We start from the raw sequence: 21,446 nt of genomic DNA, 5'->3' as shown, positions 1-21,446 counted from the left end.
TTCGCCAAAGAACACATTCAAGATGTCAACAGACACATGAGGAAATGCTCGCGATCACTAGCCATTAGAGAAATGCAAATTAAAAGCACAATGAGGTACATCTCACCCCAGCATTACTGGCAGGGATCAAAAAACCTGGAAATAACAAATGCTAGAAAGGCTGTGGGGAGATTGGAAATCTTATGCACTGCTGGTGGGAATGCAAAATGATACAACTATTTTGGAAAATGATATGGTGCTTCCTTAGAAAGCTAGAAATAGAAAAACCATACGATCCAGCAATCCCAGTCCTAGGAATATATCCTAGAGAAATAAGAGCTGTCACACGAATAGACATATGTGCACCTATGTTCATTGCAGCTTTGTTCACAAGAACTAAAAGATGGAAACCACCTCAATGCCCATCAATAGATTAATGGATAAACAAACTATGGTATGTACACACAATGGAATATTATACAAAGATAAAGAACAATGATGAATCTGTGAAGCATCTCATAACATGGATGAAACTGGAGGACATTATGCCGAGTGAAATAAGCCAATCACAAAAGGACAAATATTGTATGAGACCTCTACTGTAAAAACTCATGAAAAAGTTTACACAAAAAAAGAAATTATCTTTGTTGGTTATGAAGGATGGGAGGGGTTGGGGGGAGTACTATATGGACAATAGATAAGTGGTAACTTTGGTGAAGGGTAAGACAGCACACAATAATGGGGAAGCCAGCACAACTCGTACTAGGAAAGGTCATGGAAGCTCCATAAACACATCCAAACTCCCTGAGGGACTGATTTGCTGGGCAGAGGGTTGTGGGGACCATGGTCTCGGGGAATATGTAGCTCAATTGGCATAACACAGTTTATAAAGAAAATGTTCTACATTCTACCTTGATGAGTAGCGTCTGGGGTCTTAAAAGCCTGTGAGCAGCCATCTAAGATACACCATTGGTCTCACCCCTTCGGGAGCAAGGGTAAATGAAGGAAACAAGATACAAGGGAAAGATTAGTCCAAAGGACTAATGGACCACAACTACCATTGCCTCCACCAGACTGAGTCCAGTACAACTAGATGATGCCTGGCTACCACCACTGACTGCTCTGACAGGGATCACAACAGAGGGTCCCAGAGAGAGCTGGAGGAAAATGTAGAACAAAATTCTTACTCACAAAAAAAGCCCAGACTTACTGGCCTGACAGAGACTGGAGAAACCCCGAGAGTACGGCCCCTGGAGACCGTTTTAGCTCAGTAATGAAGTCACTCCTGAGGTTCACCGTTCACCCAATGATTAGACAGCCCCATAAAACAAAACAAGATTAATGGAGCACAACAGTCCAGGGACAAGTACTAGAAGGCAGGAGGGGACAGGAAAGCTGGTAATAGGGAACCCAAGCCTGAAAAGGGACATTGTTGACATGTCATGGTGTTGTTAAGCATTGTCATAAAACAATATGTGTAGTAACTCTTAAATGAGAATCTATTTGTTTTGTAAATCTTCATTTAAAATACAATAAAAAAAAGAAAAAGAAATTCCAGCCAGAATCAGAAGAGGACATGGAACAAGGGCTATCAGTGCTGATGTCAGATGGATCTTGGCTGAAAGCAGAGAATAGCAGAAAGACGTTTACCTGTGTTTTATTAACTATATAAAGGCATTTGACTGTGTGGATCATAACAAATTTTGGATAACATTGCAAAGAATGGGAATTCCAGAGCAATTAATTGTCTTCATGAGGAACCTGTACGTAGATCAAGAGACAGCTGTTCCAACAGAACAAGGGTATACTGCCTTGTTTAAAGTCAAGAAAGTAGAGCGTCGGGGTCGTATCCTTTCACCATACTTACTCAATCTGTATGCTGAACAAATCATCTGAGAAGCCGGACTGTATGATGAAGAATGTGGCATCAGGATTGGAAGAAGACTCATTAACAACCTACCATTTGTAAATGACACCACCTTGCTTGCTGAAAGCGAAGAGGACTTGAAGCACTTACTGATGAAGATCAAAGACCACAGCCTTCAGTATGGATTACATCTCAACATAAAAGTAAACAAAAATCCTCACAAATGGACCAATAAGCTACATCATGATAAACAGAGAAAAGACTGAAGTTGTCAAGGATTTCATTTTACATGGATCCACAATCAACTCCCATGGAAACAGCAGTCAAGAAATTAAACGATGCATTGCATTGGGCAAATCTGCTGCAAAAGAAAGTGTTAAAAAGCAAAGATGTCACTTTAACAACTAAGGTCTGCCTAACCCAAGCCTTGGTGTTTTCAATCGCCTCATATTCATGTGAAAGCTGGACAATGAATAAGGAAGACCAAAGAAGAATTGATGCCTTTGAATTACGGTGTTGGCGAAGAATATTGAATATACCATGGAGTGCCAGAATGAACAAATCTGTCTTTGAAGAAGTACAGCCAGAATGCACCTTAGAAGCAAGGATGGTGAGGCTTTGTCTCAAGGTACCTAACAATGTCAACAACAATAAGTACATGAAAATATGCTTAACATCACTAGTCATTAGGGAAATGCAAATCAAAACCACAATGTATTAGAGTTTCACACTCACTAGAATGTTGTTAGGTGCCTTCAAGTTGGTTCCAACTCATAGTGACCCTATGTACAACAGAATGAAACACTGCTGGGTCCCGCACAAATCTCACAATCATTGTTATGTTTGAGGCCATGGTTGCAACCACTGTGTCAGTCCATCTTGTTGAAAGTCTTTCTCTTTTTCACTGATCTTCTACTTTACCAAGCATGATGTCCTTGTCCAGGAATGGTCCTTTCTAATAACATGTCCAAAGTACATAAGACCGAGTCTCACCAGTCTTGCTTCTAAAGAGCAGTCTGGTTGTACTTCTTCAAAGACAGATTTATTCGTTCTTCTGGCAGTCCATAGTATATTTAATATTCTTTGCTAATACCATAATTCAAAGGCGTCAATTCTTCTTTGGTATTCCTTATTCATTGTCCAGCTTTCATATGCATATGAGGTGATTGAAAATACTATGGCTTGGGTCAGGCGTACCTTAGTCGTTAGAGTGGCATCTTTGTTTTTTAATACTTTAAAGAGGTCTTTTGCAGCAGATTTGCCCAATGTCCTTTGATTTTTTGACTGCTGCTTCCATGGGCATTGATTGTGGATCCAAGTAAAATGAAATCCTTGACAACTTCGACCTTTTCTCTGTTTATCATGATGTGGCTTTTGGTCCAACTGAGTTGTAATCCATACTGAAGACTGCAGTCTTTGATCTTCATCAGTAAGTGGTTCAAGTCCTCTTCATTTTCAGCAAGCAAGGTTGTGTCATCTGCATATTGCAGGTTGTTAATGAGTCTTCCTCCAATCTGATGCTATGTTCTTCTTCATATAGTCCAGATTCTCGAAATATTTTCTTGGCATACAGATTGAATAAGTATGGTGAAAGTATACAACCCTGACACACACCTTTCATGATTTAAACACGCACACAGTATACCCTTGTTCTGTTTGAACGACTGCCTTTTAATTTATGTACAGGTTCCTCATGAGCACAATTAATTGTTCTGGAACTCCCATTCTTTGCAATGTTATCCATAATTTGTAGTGATCCACACAGTCGAATACCTTTGCATATTCAATAAGACACAGGTAAACTTCTTTCTGGTATTCTCTGCTTTCAGCCAAGATCCATCTGACATCAGCAATGATGTCTATTGTTCCACATCCTCTTCCTGAATCTGGCTTGAATTTCTGGCAGTTCCCTGTCAATGTACTGCTGCAACCGTTTTTGAATTTTCTTCATCAAAATTTTACTTGTGTGTGATATTGGTAATATTGTTCAATGATTTCCACACTCTGTTGGTCACCTTTCTTTGGAATGGGTACAAATATGGATCTCTTCCAGTTGGTTGGCCAGGTAGCTGTCTACCAAATTTCTTGGAATAGATGAGCGAGTGGTTTCAGCATTGCATCTGTTTGTTGAAACTTCTCAATTGGTTTTACACCAGTTCTTGGAGCCTTGTTTTCACCAATGCCTTCAGTGCAGCTTGGACTTCTTTCTTCAATACCATCAGTTCTTGATCATGTGCTACTTCCTGAGATGGTTGAAAGTCAACCAATTCTTTTTGGTACTGTGACTCTGTGTATTCCTTCCATCTTCTTTTGATTCTTCCTGTGTCATTCAGTGTTTTGCCTGGAGAATCCTTCATTATTGCCACTTGAGGCTTGAATTATTTTCCTCAGTTCTTTCTACTTGAGAAATGCAGAGCGAGTGCTTCCCTTTTGGTTTTCTAACTCCAAGTCTTTGCACATTTCGTTACGATATTTTACATTATCTTCTCAAGCCGCCCTCTGAAATCTTCTGTTCAGCTCTTTTACTTCATTATTTCTTCCTTTTGCTTTAGCTACTGTATATTAAAGATCAAGTTTCAGAGAAAGAAAAGACCAAAATAGATGTCAGAAGAGACTCTGAAACACTAGGATAGCTATTATCAAAAATAAAATAAAATAAGGAAAGGAAAATAACAAGAATTGGTAATGATGTGTAGAATTTGTAAATCTAATCCATTGTCCATTGCTGGTGGGCATATAAAATGTTGTAGCCACTGTGGATGACGTTGGTGGTTCCTCAAAATATTGATCATGTAATTACTACGTGAACTTGCCTATGAAACCCAGCCTATGTGGAACACAGTAGCTGTGAAAAAATCAGCCACACGTCTCTGAATAGCTCAGATACATGCTCTATATCAAATCCATGAACATCGAGTACAGTCCAACTCATAGCGACCCAGTAGGACAGAGTAGAACTGCCTCATAGGGTTTCCACATCTTTCTTCCCTAAAGTAGCTGGTCGATATGAGCTGCCAACCTTTCTGTTACCAGCTGAGTGCTTTAACCACTGTGCCATCAGGGTTCCTTACATGCTGTATAGCCCTTGTTTACATAAAAAAACTTGGCTCTCAGGAATAATGCATTCTCCAGACTATGAAATAACTTGGCTTTAAGTTTTAATTGTATCAAAACCAGTTGTCAAGTTTGATGAGGAGCAGGATATTTATAGTCTCACAGTATCTCCCTACAAATTACTTAACTGTTACAAAAAGAAAAAATAGAAATTATGTGGTTGAGAAATTGGACGATATTCTAACCAAGTAATAAGAATGAGCTTCACCAACAGGCATCAACAATCATTGTATACCTACCTCCTCACCTGATATCCTGAGAAGAGCACAAACTCACTTGAATAGAATTCTAACCAATAATGAAAAATCTGAATCTAATTATGAGGAAACATCAGACAAATCCAAGATGAGAGAAATTCTATAAAATTATTGGTCTGAATTCTTTAAAAATTGTATAAAATACAAAGATAGACTGAAGAATTGTTACACATTAAAGGAGACTAAAGAAACCTGAACAAACCCCTTGCTGTCGAGTAGATTCCGACTCATAAAAAAAAACTAAACCAAACCCATTACCGTGGAGTCAATTCCAACTCACGGCGACCCTATACTCATACTGACCTTTATAAGACAGAGTAAAACTGCCCCATAGGTTTTTCAAGGCTGTAATCTTTATGGAAGCAGACTACCACACCTTTTTCCCACAGAGCAGCTGGTGGGTTTGAACCAACGACCTTTCAGTTAGCAGCTGAGTGCTTAACAACTGCGCCACCAGTGCCTCTTTGAAATATGACAACTGATTGCAATATGTGATCCTGTGATGGGGAAACAAAAAGTCATAAAGGACATTATTGGGATAATTGTTGAAATTGAAACATATAAAAGTATTGTATCAATGTTAAATTTCTTGAAATTGTTATCTCTACTGTGGATATATTAGAGAATTCCCTTCACCTTTGAAATACACACCAAAGAATTAAGGAGTAAAGGGGCATGATGTATGACATATGCGACCTACTTTCAAACGGTTTGGGGGGAATGCGTATTTTGCAAATACACAAGTGTAAAAAAAGCAAATGTAGCAAAATGTTACAAATTGGTGAAGAGTCTAGTTCTTTTTATTATTTTTATAACTTTTCTGTAATTTTGAAATTATTTCAAAATAAAAGGTTAAAAAAAATTAGCTATCAAGCCATGAAAAGACATGGAAGAATCTTAAATGCGTATTTTTAAGTGAAAGAAAGCAAGTCTGAAAAGGCTACATGCTGTATGATTCTAATTATATGACATTATGACAAAGAGAATTCTATAGAGATGTTGAAAAGTTCAATGTTTGACAGGGGCTTGGGGGAGGGGTGAGTGTTGAACAGGGTTTGTTGTCGTTCGTTGCCTTCAGTCAGCCCTGACTCATGGTGACCTTATGTATAACAGAAGGAAATATTATCCGGTCCTGGGCCATCTTTATGGTGCTTGAGTCCAATGTTGAGGCCACTGTGTATTTTGAGTGTCTTTCAGCCGAGGTGGCTCATCTTCCAGCACTATATTGAACATATCCTGTTGTGATCCACAGGGTTTTTATTGGCTAATTTTCTGAAGTAGATCACCAGTCCTTTCTTCCTAGTCTGGAAGCTCCTCTGAAACCTGTCCGTCATGGGTGACCCTGCTGGTATTTGAAATACCAGTGGCATAGCTTCCAGCAGCATAGCAACACGCAAGCCATCATAGTACGTCAAACTGTCAGACAGGTGGTAACAGGTGTAATAATGGTATTTATTCACACCATGTTTATCCATTCTCCTATCAATGGATATCTGTGTTGATCCCAGTTTTTATTAAGAATAGGTATTGCTTATTTTTTTAAGAGTGCCAAACTTACTGTGCCGTTTTACACTCCAACCAAGAATTAGAGTCCTTTTGCTCCACAACCAAACAGCACTTCGTGTTGTCAGTCTTTATAATTTTATCCGTACTGGTGTATGCATGCTGGTGTCATACTGTACATTTGAATTGAAAAAAGTCTCTTTGATGATGTTTGCATATATTTAATGGTGAAATATTCTTCCAATCTTTTCTATATATTTTTTAGTTGGGCTGTTGGTCTTTTTAAAATAGATTTGTAGAAATTCTTTGTATATGATTGACACCAGTACTTTGTCAGGGATATATACATATATATGCTTACATATATATTTACATATATATACACACATAATATCTTCTCCTAGTCTGTATTATACCTATTAATACACCTATTAATTTTCTGAACAGGGTCTTTTGCTGAGAAGAAGTTTTTAATTTTGTCAAAGCCTAGTTTTTTAACATTTTCTTTTATACTTATTGCTTACTATGTCCTAAGATACCTTTGCCTTTCACAAAGTAATGGGAATATTCTACTTAGTTTACCCTTACCTTTGTAATGTATCATATTCATATATTCTTCTTGAAGACCCTTGTAGCAGAGCACAGACCAGCACTGTTCTAATGACATGGTGAGCAAGGATTTATTACTCACAGAATAAACAGGACAGGGATGACTCAAACAGCAAACATCATCGCTAGTCAAGGTTGCCTGAGGTAAGGCTCCCATCCTTACCTGGGTGTATTATTACATTGCATCCATGTATGCCCCACTTTGCACCATGGGAGAAGAACACTGGAGCGTCTTTTGCTGGGGTTAATATACTAGCAAGCTGCCATGTCTAGAGAGCAAGTAGGGGAAATGGATAATAAAAGGGGTAATAAAATTGGAAGGCCCCTTGCAGGCAATGGACATTACTTATTGCCCCTGTTCAGTGTGGGTGACCATCTCCTCATTGGCTAGTATAGACTTACTGACATTGGAGTACAGCCCTTCCTCTTTTACCCTACTAAAATAGCTTAACAGAGTTCTTAGTTTCTTCAGAGGGCAATCATCTCCCCCTAAGGCACTTACTTGTGTCCATTAGTAGCTATTATATCTATCAGTAGCTATGAAGATGATGGGGGGGAGGGTAAATATAGTATAGCATACCTGTGAACTCAGCACTTTTATTTTGACATTTCACCTTTTATTCTGTTATCTATCTTGAATTAATTTTTATGTATGGTGTGAGATAGGAGTTGAGATTACTTTTTTTCATATGAATATGTAGTTGTTTCATGTCCATTCTTGAAGACTCTTTTTCCCCCCATTGGATTGTTTTAGCACCTTGGATCCTATTGTCGTCGAGTCGATTCTGACCCACAGTGACCCTACAGGTCGGAGTAGAACTGCCCCATAGGGTTTCCAAAGAGCGGCTGGTGGACTCGAACTGCCGAACTTTTGGTTAGCAGCTGTTTCACTTAACCATTGTGCTACCAGGGCTCCAGTGCCTTGGATTTAAAAAAAAATATGTTCTTTAGAAAAATAGGCCACAGCTCCTTTCTATTTTTTATGAATCCATATCCGAAGTCTTCAATCTGATGTTCAGTTTAACTGATCCTTACTATAAATGTACACATATTTTTCTTACTATTACCAGACATTCTGCTTCAGCTATAATTATGCTATTAATACAAACAACACTGACACTCATTGAACAAGTATATTCCTGGCAGTGTGTTAAACACTTGTACATGCAATGTATCATATTATCTTGGTAGCAATTTTAAAAGGTAGTTATTATTTTGCCTATAAGTGTAAGGACCGTATCTGACTTGTTCAGTTCTGTACTAGAGAAGTGACTCATACATACTACGTTCAATAAATACTGAATGAATGAACTTTATTATGAAGAGAGTGAGATTTCAAATGTTTAAGTATCTTACAGAATGTCACATAGAGGCAAGTAGTAGATCAGTAAATCAGTTTCAAATCTGCATAAAAAGCTTATAATCAAAACCACTATATCATTATTGCCTCTTTTATTTTCTATACATTTTGTGTTTTCACTCATTTTGCTCAATTACTCACTAACCTGAGAATTCTAACTCTGTTTATTACCATCAATCAAATTCTTACAGTTTCTTTAGGACTCAGTACGAGAACTAGTTTCTCTAAACGTTTTCACAGACGAATCATACCCCTGTTTATCTGTCTCTTTCTTTGTATGTACAGAGAGCAAGCTTGCCCTGCGATATTCTTACATTCCTCACACTGTGCACACTATGTATCCTTTGGAATCATGTTTATTATAATTAACAGTTAGATAAGGAGTCTTCAACCCGAGTTTTCCACCAGAAATACTTGTGGAGATTTGTAGAAGTACAAATGCCTGTGCCCAAATCTAGATTTTCTGAGTCAAAATGTCCTGCTTTTAAGCCTGACTATCTGAATTTTTTGCAAGCTGTCTAGATGTACTGTATGCTGATGTGTACTGGACAGATCCGTCTTCAGGACCCAAGCACTCATTCCCTCAGCTGCCAGGAGTTTTTGTTGGATGCTTATGGATCACAGTTTAGACCTCTCCGCAAATCACCTTCTCTAAAGGGAACCTCACCCAAGGTTACATTCCTGCCCTAGAGGCAGCTTCCTCTCAATTATGGTCATTTCAGAGACACAAATGACCTACCCCTTAGCTCAATTGGGACAGCTCTGAAAGATAATTTCAGCTCCAGAACTACTGGTAAGAACTGAGGCTTCTGTTGTGACTGCATTGCTGTTGAACTTCTACCACTGCCAACTTCTACTTTCTTTACAATTACAGGTGTTAGTCATAAAGCACTTCACAGTAAACCTCCTGCATACAAATCTTAGAGTCTCTGAGTTTATTTCTAGGTCACTTAACTTACTAGAACAGATAAATTCTAATGCACAAGCAAGAATGAAATTACTATATTGAATGTTCCTTAAAGGAAGAAACTAGGTGCTCTCTGTCATACCTAATAAAATGCTGTTAAGCTAATAGGAAAGATACATATTTTTAAAAAGGATGTAGATTTCTGGACCTGGGACAACATAACCGGGATTCACTTTTACCTGTTCTTCTCCTCTTAGTAAAAGTAAATAACTTGGAAATAATTTAACAATTAAAAAAATAACCTTTGAAACATGTAAAGAAGATGCTGAAACGGCTAGGAACATCAGAATTTGAAGAACCAAATCATGGTGAGTTCCTGGTTTTTCTTTTCTGTCTCCCACGTATCCTAGACTGAGTGCCAGAGAGACCTTCAACTCGCAACTGCCAACAATTTTTCTCTTACAAAAAAAATAAAGAAAAGAAAAATGGGGAACCCAATGGTACCTAATGGGAAGGCTTGTACCTGCTTGCTCCAGTGTCCTGATCTGCCCATGTCTGAGTCTCCAGCAGAGCTCCAGGAGCCAATCCATCTCCTGCCTCACACCAGTGTGCAGTAATGGGAAGATAAAGGCCATAGTGGCAAAAGCAGAACTTCAGAGCAAAGGAAATTACTAGGACATTACATAATGATGAAAGGATCAATTTCATCAGGAAAATATAATGATCCTAAATGTATACACCCAAAACAACAGAGTCTCCTACATAAAACAAAACCTGACAAGCAGAAAAATCCACTGATATCACTGAAGACTTCAACATTCCCTTATCAGGGAATGATACAATTACTGAACAGAAAATCAGCAAGGATATAAAAGATCTGAATAGCACAATCAATCAAGAGGATCTAATTTATATGCAAAGATCACTCCACATAACCACAAAATACACTTTTTTTTTGTTTTTTAAAGTGCCCAATATACATTCACCAAGACAGCCCATATCCTGGGCCATGAAACAAGTCCCGACAAATTTAAAAGCATTGAAATCATACAGAGTAGGTTCTCTGACTATAATGGAATTAAACTAGGAATCAATAAATAACAGAAAGACAATAGAAAAATCTTCAAATACTTGGAAATTATATAACATACTTCTAAATAGTACATGATCAAATTGGAAGACTTAAAGGAAATTTAAAAACATACATAGAACTGAAAAAACGTAAATATATACATATAACACATTTGTAAAGTTAAAGCAGCATGAGAGAGAAATTTATAGTACTAAGTATTTACATTAGGGAGACCTGGTGGCACAGTGGTTAAGAGCTTGGCTGCTAACCAAAATGTCAGCAGTTCAAATCCACCAGCTGCTCCTTGAAAACCTTATGGAGCATTTCTACTCTGTCCTAAAGGGTTACTATGAGTTGGAATTGACTCAATAGCAATGGGTTTGTTTTTTGTTTGTTTGTTTTTTATTTACATCAGAAAAGAGGAAAGATTTCCAATCAATAAACATAGTTGCTACCTCAAGAAATTAAAGAGTGTAAAAATGGCACGGTAGGGGAAGCATCCGAGCTCCTCTAACTTCATGAGGGGAAAGGAGAAACAAGATCAATAGCCCAAGCCTGATTTCTATGAGGCAGATGTTAAACATACCTCCATCCTTCAGCCTTTTTACCAATTCTGACACCATCTGTCCCTCCCACGGCACTCTCCACTTCTCTGCTGGGTTTAATAATTCATTGCAATGGTTGCTCAGAACTCACAGACCATACTCACTATTATGGAGTTTATTAGGGAAGTAATAGATTCAATTCAGGGTCAGGAAATTCTCAGGATACAGTTCTTTGATCAGGGCAACCTCTTTTCAGTCGAGCTTACAGGCTGATCTCTCTCTCTGGCCCTCAGCCCCTCAACTCAGCCTTTCCCCTGCTCGGACAAGTGTTACAAAGCTCTTTAGCTCCTCCAATGAGTGCCCACAGGCACCCTATTCTGCCAGGAAGCCTCAGCCCTTAGGCGCTCAGCTCTCTTGCTCTGTGGGCTGGTCTCCTGCTGCCTCTGCTGCTGCTGTTGCTTCTTGCTCTTGCTACTGCTGCACCACCTTCTCTTGCTGTCTTCCGTGTTACATCTCCATCTCTTTGTCTCCTGGGTCTAGGAAGTTCTCAGCGCAGGGATGCCGGATCCCAAGGATATGTTCCACTCCTGGCTCTTCTTTCTTGGTGTGGTGAGATCCTCCCTTCCCGCCTCTGGGTAGCTCATTTTAAGCCTAGTGGGATGGCAAAACTAACTAATCCCCTCATTAGGGTTCCATACACCTGATTTGCGTAGTCCCACCCAGTCATTTGGTGGGAGTTACAAAATCATATAACTCCCAGGCTAGAAAGGCCATATAGACGTGATCCATCACATCACGGAGAGGAAGAAAATTAAACACAAAGCAAACAAAATGAAGTAAATAATAAATAGATAAACAGGAAAACAAGCAAAAGTTGGATCTACAAAAAAATCAATAAAATTGATAAACCTCTAGGAAGACTGAAAAAGATATAAATAAAGAATAAACAAATTACAAATATTAGGAATCAAATAGGGGGTATCATTGCAGCTATTAAAAAGATAATAAAGGATACAAACAAAAATCTTACATTCATAAATTTAATAACAGAAAAAACGGACCAGTTCTTCAGAAACCACAAACTACCAACTCAAACAAGATGAAATCGATAATATGAATGGTTCTATAACTAGTAAAAAATTGAATTTGTAATTCAAAAGCTCCTGAAAAAGAAATCACCCAGGACTAGATGGCTTCACTGGAGAATTTTACAAAACTTTTAAAGAAGTAACACCAATTTTACACAGACTATTTCAGAAGATAGAGTTAGATGGAACTCATTTTTTTAAGACCAGCATTACACTAATACCAAAAGCAAACAAAGACAGTTCAAAAACAGAAAACTACAGACCAATGTCTGACATGAACTTAGATGCAAAAATTCCCAACAAATACTGACAAATAGAATTAAACAATATATCAAAAGAATGATACACCATGATCAAGCGGGTTATATTCTAGGAATATGTTGTTATTTTTAGTTGCCATTGAGTTGGCTCTGACTCATAGTGACCTCATGTATAACAGAACAAAATATTGCCCAGTCCTGTTCCATCTCCATGATCTTTGATATGTTTAAGCCCATTGTTGAGGCTATTGTGACAATTCATCTCACTGAAGGTTTTCCTCATTTTTGCTGACCCTCTAGTTTACCAAACATGATGTCCTTCTCTAGTGGTTGGTCTTTCCTGATGATGTATCCAAAGTAAGCAAGGAAAAGTAGTTTCACCATCCTCACATTCTGGTTGTATTTCTTCTAAAACTAATTTGTTCATACTTCTGGCAGTCCATGGTCTATTAAATATTCTTTGTCAATATTCTTCTTATGCATAAGAACAGAATATTCTAGGAACATAAGGTTTCTTTAGTATTAAAAAATCAATCAATGTAATTTATCATATTAACAGGCTAAGGAAGAAAAATCACATGTTCATAGCAATTAATGAAAAAAGTATTTGACAAAATCCAATGCCTAATAATCATTTAAAAAAAAAAAACCCTCAGCAAGTTAGGCATAGAGATGAACTTCTTCAACTTGACGAAGATTTTCTACAAACAATATACAGCTAACATCATACTTAATGGTAAAAGATTTCCCATTAATGCTTTCCATCTAAGACCAGGAACAAGGCCAGGATATCAGCTTTCATCACTCTATACAAAATAGTACTGGAAGTTTTAGCCAGAACAATACAGCAAGAAAAAGAAATAAAAGTCATAGAGATTAAAAATAAATAAATATGTCCCTATTTGCAGATAACATGATTGGCTAGGTAGAAAATTCCAAGGAATCTATAAAAATAACTCCTAGGTACAGTCACTGTGGAAAACAGTTTGGCAGTTCCTCAAAAAGTTGAACATAGAACTACCATATGACCCAACAACCCCAATTCTAGATACATACCCAGAAGAAGTGAAAGCAGGAACAAAAACAGAAACCTGTACACCAGTGTTTATTATAGCACTTTTCACAATAGTCAAAATGTGGAAACAACACAAGTGTCCATCAACAGATGAATGGATAAACAAAATGTGGTATATACACACAATGGAATACCACTCAGCCATAAAGAGAAATGATATCCTGATGTATACTATTACATAATGAACCTTGAAAACATCATGCTGAGTGAAATAAGTCAGTCACAGAAGGACAAATACTGTATGATCTCACTTACATGAAATAAGCAAATATATTATTAATGGTTACAGGGGTGGGAGGGAAGGGGTAAGGGGCACTTTTTGCTTAGGGGCATTAAGTTTATCTTAAGGGTAATAGAATGATCTGGAAAAGGATAGTGAGAATGGTTGTACAACTTGAACAATGTAACCACTGTCACTGAATTGTACATGTGAAAATCATTGAGATGATCCATCTATGTTTTGTTATGCATATTCACACACACACATAAAAATTTCCTAGAATAAGTAAGTTCAGCAAGTTCACAGGATACAAGATCAGTATACAAAAATCAATTTCATTTTTATACTAACAATGAACGTGTGGAAACTAAAACTTAAAACACTCCAAAGAAAATAAAAAATTTAGCTCTAAACAGAACAAAACATGTACAGGAGTTATATTTTGAACATCATAAATTGCTGATGAAGGAAATCAAGCAAGAACTGAATATGAAGAGACATACTGTGTTCATGGATTGGAAGACTCAACATAGCAAGGATGTCTATTTTCTGCAAATTGATCTATAGGTTTAAAACAATTTCTATCAAAATGTTTTTGTAGACAAACAAAATGTAATGTTTTTATAGACAAACAAAGCCTATTTTAAAATTCGTATGGAAAGTCACAGTCCCTACAATAGTTAAAACAATTTTTTTTTAAAAGTGTGTATTAAAGTTAATAAAAGTGATCTTAGGTGAAAATCCTGCAGTCTTTTACCCAATGTGAAGGCTTCCTGTATCGGTGCAATAATCAAGACAGCATGGTATTTGTAGATCTATAGATCAATAGAGAAGAATAGGCAACACAGAAACAGATCCACACAAATATGCTGAACTGGTTTTGACAAAGGTTCAAAAGCAATCCAATAGAAGAAGGATAACCTTTCCCACAAATGATGGGGTAACAACTGAACATCCAAAAGCCCCCCCCCGCCCCACAAAATAGGGAATCTCGACCTAAACCACACAGCATATACAGAAAACAAAATAAAAAATACCAGAGTGATTACCTAAAAATTTTGCTGTGACACACTTAACCACAACAGTAGGGACCTAACATGTCCTTCTGCATCTTTGCATCCAAATTAACCAAACTCCCTTTAATGGTTACTGGTAGATAAACCTAGTACTCACATTTTCTGCCTCTGGAGGAGTATTGACAGGCATTTGAGCTACTTTAGTAGATTCTGGTACGTTGTGGCAGATACTGGTGCAACTGCCTATAAAACAAGGAAGTTGATCTGCGCCACATTGGAGTGTTGAGAGCCATTCGTATGAGGGGATGCTTCTTGGAAAAATGATTATGTAAAACTTTTGTGTCTTTTAGCTTCTGTACTGCCAAGATAAAGCTTGCAAGTATGTTTACTATTTCCTTTGTTATTAGGAAGGTACAGTTACCAGCATTTGGAAGTATTCAAATAAATGAGTTATTTTGGGGGTGAAAACAGATTGTGATGCACTCCTGGGTCATGGTACTGATATGTATCACATACATAATGTGCATCATGGAACATGGTACTGATTATGGGTCACTCTAAATCACACTGATATCAATTATGTGTAACAAGTGCAGTATTTATCTAGTATTTCATGTGTATTTTTGGGAAGTTGAGTAAGATATTTTATGCCCCAAGTGTAACCAGGAAATGTGATGCATTCCTGGGCCATGATACTGATACGTACTGTGTTTCGATGTATTTCATGGAACATGCCACTGATATGGCCCACTTGGAATTGGCACCCCATTTTTTTCAAATAATAAAAAATTACCAAAAATGATTCAGCATCTATTCCATTAGTGAAAAAACATGGCATCACCAAAATAATAATTCACCCATGAAAGGGATAAAATGTAGGTCTCTCATGGAGTATGGATTCCTTCTTAGAATGTATGTCCATGGTGAGTCTGAGGATATTGCTGCATATTTCTAATAAAATCCTAAAAGGATATTAGTCAATATCTGACTTTTCTACTAAGCAATATGTCTCACCAGATCAAAGGCTGGAGTACAACCTAGGGAAGAGTTGGCATTAAATAAATCTAAGACATTGACTGTATCTTTCTTAGAATTCGAAGTAGGCCACTTCTCATGATTTTGAAGACTTTCTTTCCAAAGTGGAAATAATAGTTTGCAAAAGCTAACACATAATTTGTTTGGGGTCCTCGGTTTCTGTTCTTTTGTTTTTTAAATGATCCTTTGCATAAAAGAAATTTTGCCTGATGAGATGCGTTATGTTAGTGGTGTTTTGATTGTTAGCAGTTATGTGATAAATGCATGCTACATTAAAAATGTACTAACAATAAATAAAGTCTTATCATCTTATTCACAGTCCATATGGTCATTCCAATGGGCAAGGAAATGTTCAGCAGCTGCTGACTTTAAGCAGATTAGGAATTTTGTCCAGTTTGAGTAGGACATGAGTAAGAGTCACAATCATTCACATTGCTATCTATTCTCTTATACTTTTCAACTCCTCTCTGAGAAGCTTACATATAAATGTCTTAGCAGGCAAGTGGGATAATAACCTCATATCCTAAAGAATGCATCAAAAGTGTTAGCAGGCTGTTTAGAATAAGTGTGAATAGAGCAGACAGAAGCATCAGATGCTGTCATGTGACAAGAAAACAGCAATATATTTGCCTTCTGATGTGAAATCAAGAGAATATCCTCCATGGAATTAGCAAAGCCTGGCTTGCTATGTCCGTAAACATCTGGAATCAATTTTAATATAACAACCATGGAATCAGTAAGGAAAAATAAAAAAAAAAAAGAGCTGAAAGAAACAAACTAAAGAGTAAAATCCTACAGCCTGTTAACCAAATTGCATTTTCATTGTTAAGGCTGAGTGTGCATTTTTAGAAATATAATATTTAAGTGTATGTTATTCTTTGTACCCTTCCTCAACTACACCTCCTTTCTTGGATAATACACCTCTTTCAGAAGCTTCCATGGCTGCCTGTTTTTGATGGAAACAGTATCTAGAATGACAATTCTTTCCAGAAAATAAAATCGAGAGTTTCAAGCCTTTGGCAAAGGGAAATTGCCGCTTACAATTCTTTAGTGAGGTTATGTTCCTGAAATGTTAGATGCCAATAATCAGAAATAGAACAAAAAGGGACAAGAATTTGTGATTTTTTTTTTTATGGGAAGACCAGAACAGTATGATTTCAAGGTGTCATGTGGACTAGCTTGTGAGACCAAGGTGAACATCTTGACAATAAATATGCCAATTCTGAGAAAAAAAGACAAAGGCAGTAATTTCAGCTTAAAGGCAGTGGAAAAATGACCCTAGACTCTTCCACATAACATACTCTCTAATACGTTGGCTTATGTGTGTGATTGTTAACGTTGTGTTATCAAGTTGGCTAGGCCATGATTCTCAGTGGTTTGGCAGATATGATGTAGTTTGGCAGTTGTATGATGATGTGATCATTTCCACGATGAGCTCTGATATAATGTGATCACCTCCATGATAGGATCTGCTGTGAGTAGCCAATCAGTTGAAAGGGAGTTTCCTTGGGCATCAAATATAAGTGGACATTCTGGCAAGGCTCGTGGGCTTTTGCTCACTGTAGATCCTGCAGCTGGCTCCTGTTATCTGACCTCTGGTTCTTGGGACTTGAGCTAGCAGATTACCTGCAATTTTGCCTGCCAATCTTAGGATTCCTCAGTCTTCAAAGCCTGTCAGCAAGAGCCCTGCTGTCTGACCTGCTGATCTTGGGTTTGCCAGCACCTGTGGCTACGTGAATTAGGAGAAGCTGCTATCCTGACCCACAGACTTGGGAATATTCTAGCCTCCACAATCGCATGAGCCATTCCCTTGGTATAAATCTGTCTCTCTATATATTTATATGCTTTGCTGCTTTTGCTTCTCTAGAGAACCCAGCCTAAGACAATGTATGTATTACAGTTATTAATTAACATTTTGCTTTCTTATTTTTCAAACAGAAGTACATATTTCAGAGATAAGATTTAGATATCAATTGTCCTGAAACCTTGCTACATATCAGAATCACCTGGTGAGTGTGCAACAAATACTAGGTTCTTAGCTCTACTAAATCAGAATCCATGGGGGTAGGCCATTGTAATATTTCTAACAGGCTCCCTAGAATGATGATTCTGAGGTAACTAGTCCCGGGGTAGGCATTTGAGATAATCTAAGTTTGGTTACTGTCTAGATTTTCATTTTCATGACAATGAAACCCTATTCCGTTTTCCTTTTGTCTTTTTTATTACAAGGTGTTAAATATATTTTAATGCCTAAGAAATGACCTGTATTCCTGATGCTCAGTTTGTCATCCTACAGAGCTTAGGTTTAAAAGTATTTTACTTGTACATTATATGATAAGACAGACATTTAATTGTTTTTCCCCTAAGATTCAAGCTGAAACGTTTAACTCAGTTACTGTTGATTTGTAGACGTTTATAAGCATCTTAGGTTCTTCGAATTTTTGTTCTAAGCAATTAAGTTACCCTAAATTTTTAAAATATGGGTAGAAACTTCCTGGTCCTATCCAGTTTATGCAGATGATTTCTAACATTTCAGTAGAAAACCTTTATTAATAAGTTTAAAGGTACTGTAGAGCAAGGCTATTGTTCCTTAGTGAACTTTTTTCAATTATGTAAAACTAGTATGAATGAAATGAATCATATGCAGAATAAGTTGCAAGTAAATATCTAGAAACCTATTTAAATACATGGCATACTCACGTAAATAATTTTATTTATCTCTTTTAAAAGAAAATTTTTTATCTGTCACTATTTTTCCCATACAAAAATTTATACATACATTGTTATGTGACTCTAATTGCACTCCCCATACTGTAACAGCACACTCCTCCTTTCCACCCCTGACTCCCCATGTCCATTCAACCAGCTCCTAACCCTCTCTGTCTTCCCATCTCACCTCTGGACAGAAGCTGCCTGTTTAGTCTCTTGTATCTACTTGAGCTAAGAGGCACACTCCTCACCAGTAACAATTTATGTCCCAAAGTCAAGTCCAATCCCTGTCTGAAGAGTTGGCCTCAGAAATTGTTTTAGTTCTGGGCTGATATAGAATCCAGGGAACATGCTTTCCGGGGTCCCTCCAGTCTCAGTCAGACCATTAAGTCTGGTCTTCTTACTAGAATTTGAGTTCCGCACCCCACCATTCTCCTGGCCCATCCAGGACTTTCTGTTGTGTTCCCTGTCAAGGTGGTCATTGGTGGTAGCAGAGCACCATCTAGTTCTTCTGGTCTCAGGCTGATGAAGTCTCTGGCTTATGTGGACCTTTCTGTCTCTCGGGCTATTACTTTTCCTTGTGTCTTTGGTGTTCTTCATTCTCCTTTACTCCAGGTGATTGGGACCAATTGATGCATCTTAGATGGCCCTTGCAAGCTTTTAAGACCCCAGATGGCACTCACCAAGGTAGGATGCAGAACATTTTCTTAATAAGCTTTGTTATATCAGTTGACCTAGATGTCCCCTGAAAGCATGGTCCCCAGACCCATACACCTGCTACTCTGTCCCTCAAAGAGTTTGATTGTATTCAGGAAACCTCTTAGCTTTGGTTTAGTCCAGTTGTGCTGACTTCCCCTGTAGTGTGCTGCCCTTCCCTTCACCTAAGATAATTCTTATCTACTATCTAGTTGGTAAATAAACCTCACCCTGCCTCTCCACCCTCGTAACCATCAAAGAATGTTTTCTTCTGTGTTCAAACCTTTCCTTGAGTTCTTATAATAGTAGTCTTATACAGTATTTGTCTTTCTGTGACTGACTAAATTCATTCAGCATAATGACCTCCAGCTTCCTCCATGTTATGTTTCACAGCTTCATCGTTGTTTTTTATAATTGCGTAGTATTCCATTCTCTGGATATACCATAATTTGATTATCCATTCGTCCATTGATGGGCACCTAGCTTGTTTCCATCATTTTGCTAATGTGACCAGTGCTACAATGAACATGGTTGTACATATATCTATTGGTGTGACGGCTCTTATTTCTCTAGGATATATTCCAAGGAGCGGGATAGCTGCATCATGTGGTACTTATTATTTCTAGCTTTTTAAGGAAGCGCCAAATTGATTTCCAAAGTGGTTGTACCATTTTACATTCCCACCAACTGTGTATAAGTTTTACAGTCTCTCCACAATCTCTTTAGCATTTATTATTTTGTGTTTTTTGGATTAATGCTAGCCTTGTTGGGGTGAGATGATATCTCATTGTAGTTTTGATCTGCATCTCTCTAATGGCTAATGATCATGAGCATTTATTCAGGTGTCTGTTAGCTGCCTGAATGTCTTCTTTGGTGAAGTGCCTGTTCATATCCTTTGCCCATTTGTTAATTGAGTTATTTGTCTTTTTGTTGTTGAGGTTTTGCAGTATCTTGTAGATTTTAGAGATTAGATGCTGATTGTATTTGTCATAGCCAAAAAATTTTTCCCAGTCTGCAGGTTGTCTTTTGACTCTTTTGGTGAAGTCTTTCGATGAGCATAAGTGTTTGATTTTTAGGAGGCCCCATTTATCTGGTCTCTCTTCTGGTGCTTGTGCATTGTGACTTATGGTTTATATTGTGTTTATGCCATGTATTAGGGCTGCTAGCATTATCCATATTTTTTTTTCCATAATCTTTATAGTTTTCAATTTTATATTTCAGTCTTTGATCCATTTCGTGCATGGTGTGAGGTATGGGTGTTCTTTCAGTTCTTTTGCAGATGGATATCCAGTTACGCCAGCACCATTTGTTAAAGAGACTTTTTTCCCCAAATAACAGACTTTGGGCCTTTGTCAACTATCAGCTGCTCATAGGTGGATGAATTTATGTCTGGATTCTCAATTCTGTTCCACTGGTTTATGTATTTGTTGTTGTACCAACACAAGGCTGTTTTGACTACAGTGGTGGTATAATAGGTTCTAAAATCAGCTAGTGTGAGGCCTCCCGCTTTGTTCTTCTTCTTGAGTAATGCTTTACTTATTCGGGGCCTCTTCCCTTTCCATATGAAGTTGGTGATTTAATTCTCCATCTCATTAAAAAATGCCAGTGGAATTTGGATCAGGGTTGCATTGTATCTGTAGATCGCTTTGGGTAGAAGTGACATTTTCACAATGTTGAGTCTAACTGTCCATGAGCAAGGTATGTTTTTCCACTTATGCAGGTCTCTTGAGTTCTTGCATTAGTGTCTTGTAGTTTTCATTGTATAAATTTTTTACATCTCTGGTTAGGTTATTCCTAAGTATTTTATCTTCTTGGGGGCTATTATAACTGGTATTGATTTGATTATATCCTCTTCGAAGTTCTCTTTCTTGGTGTAAAGGAATCCAACTGATTTTTCTATGTTTATCTTGTATCCTGAAAGTTTGCTGAAATCTTCTATTAGTTCCAGTAGTTTTCTTGTGGTTTCTTTGGGGTTTTCTGTGTATAAGATCATATCATCTGCAAATAGAGATACTTTGACTTCTTCCTTAGCAATATGGATGCCCTTTATTTCTTTTACTAGCCTAATTGCTCTGGCTAGGCCCTCCAGCACAATGTCGAATAAGAGAGGTGTTAAAGAGCATCTTTGTCTGGT

The sequence above is a fragment of the Trichechus manatus genome, unplaced genomic scaffold, assembly GCF_000243295.1.
Source record: "Trichechus manatus latirostris isolate Lorelei unplaced genomic scaffold, TriManLat1.0 scaffold00051, whole genome shotgun sequence".
Lineage (NCBI taxonomy): Eukaryota > Metazoa > Chordata > Mammalia > Sirenia > Trichechidae > Trichechus > Trichechus manatus.
The sequence above is the reverse complement of the archived record's forward strand: the minus strand, read 5'-3'. Positions refer to the sequence as shown.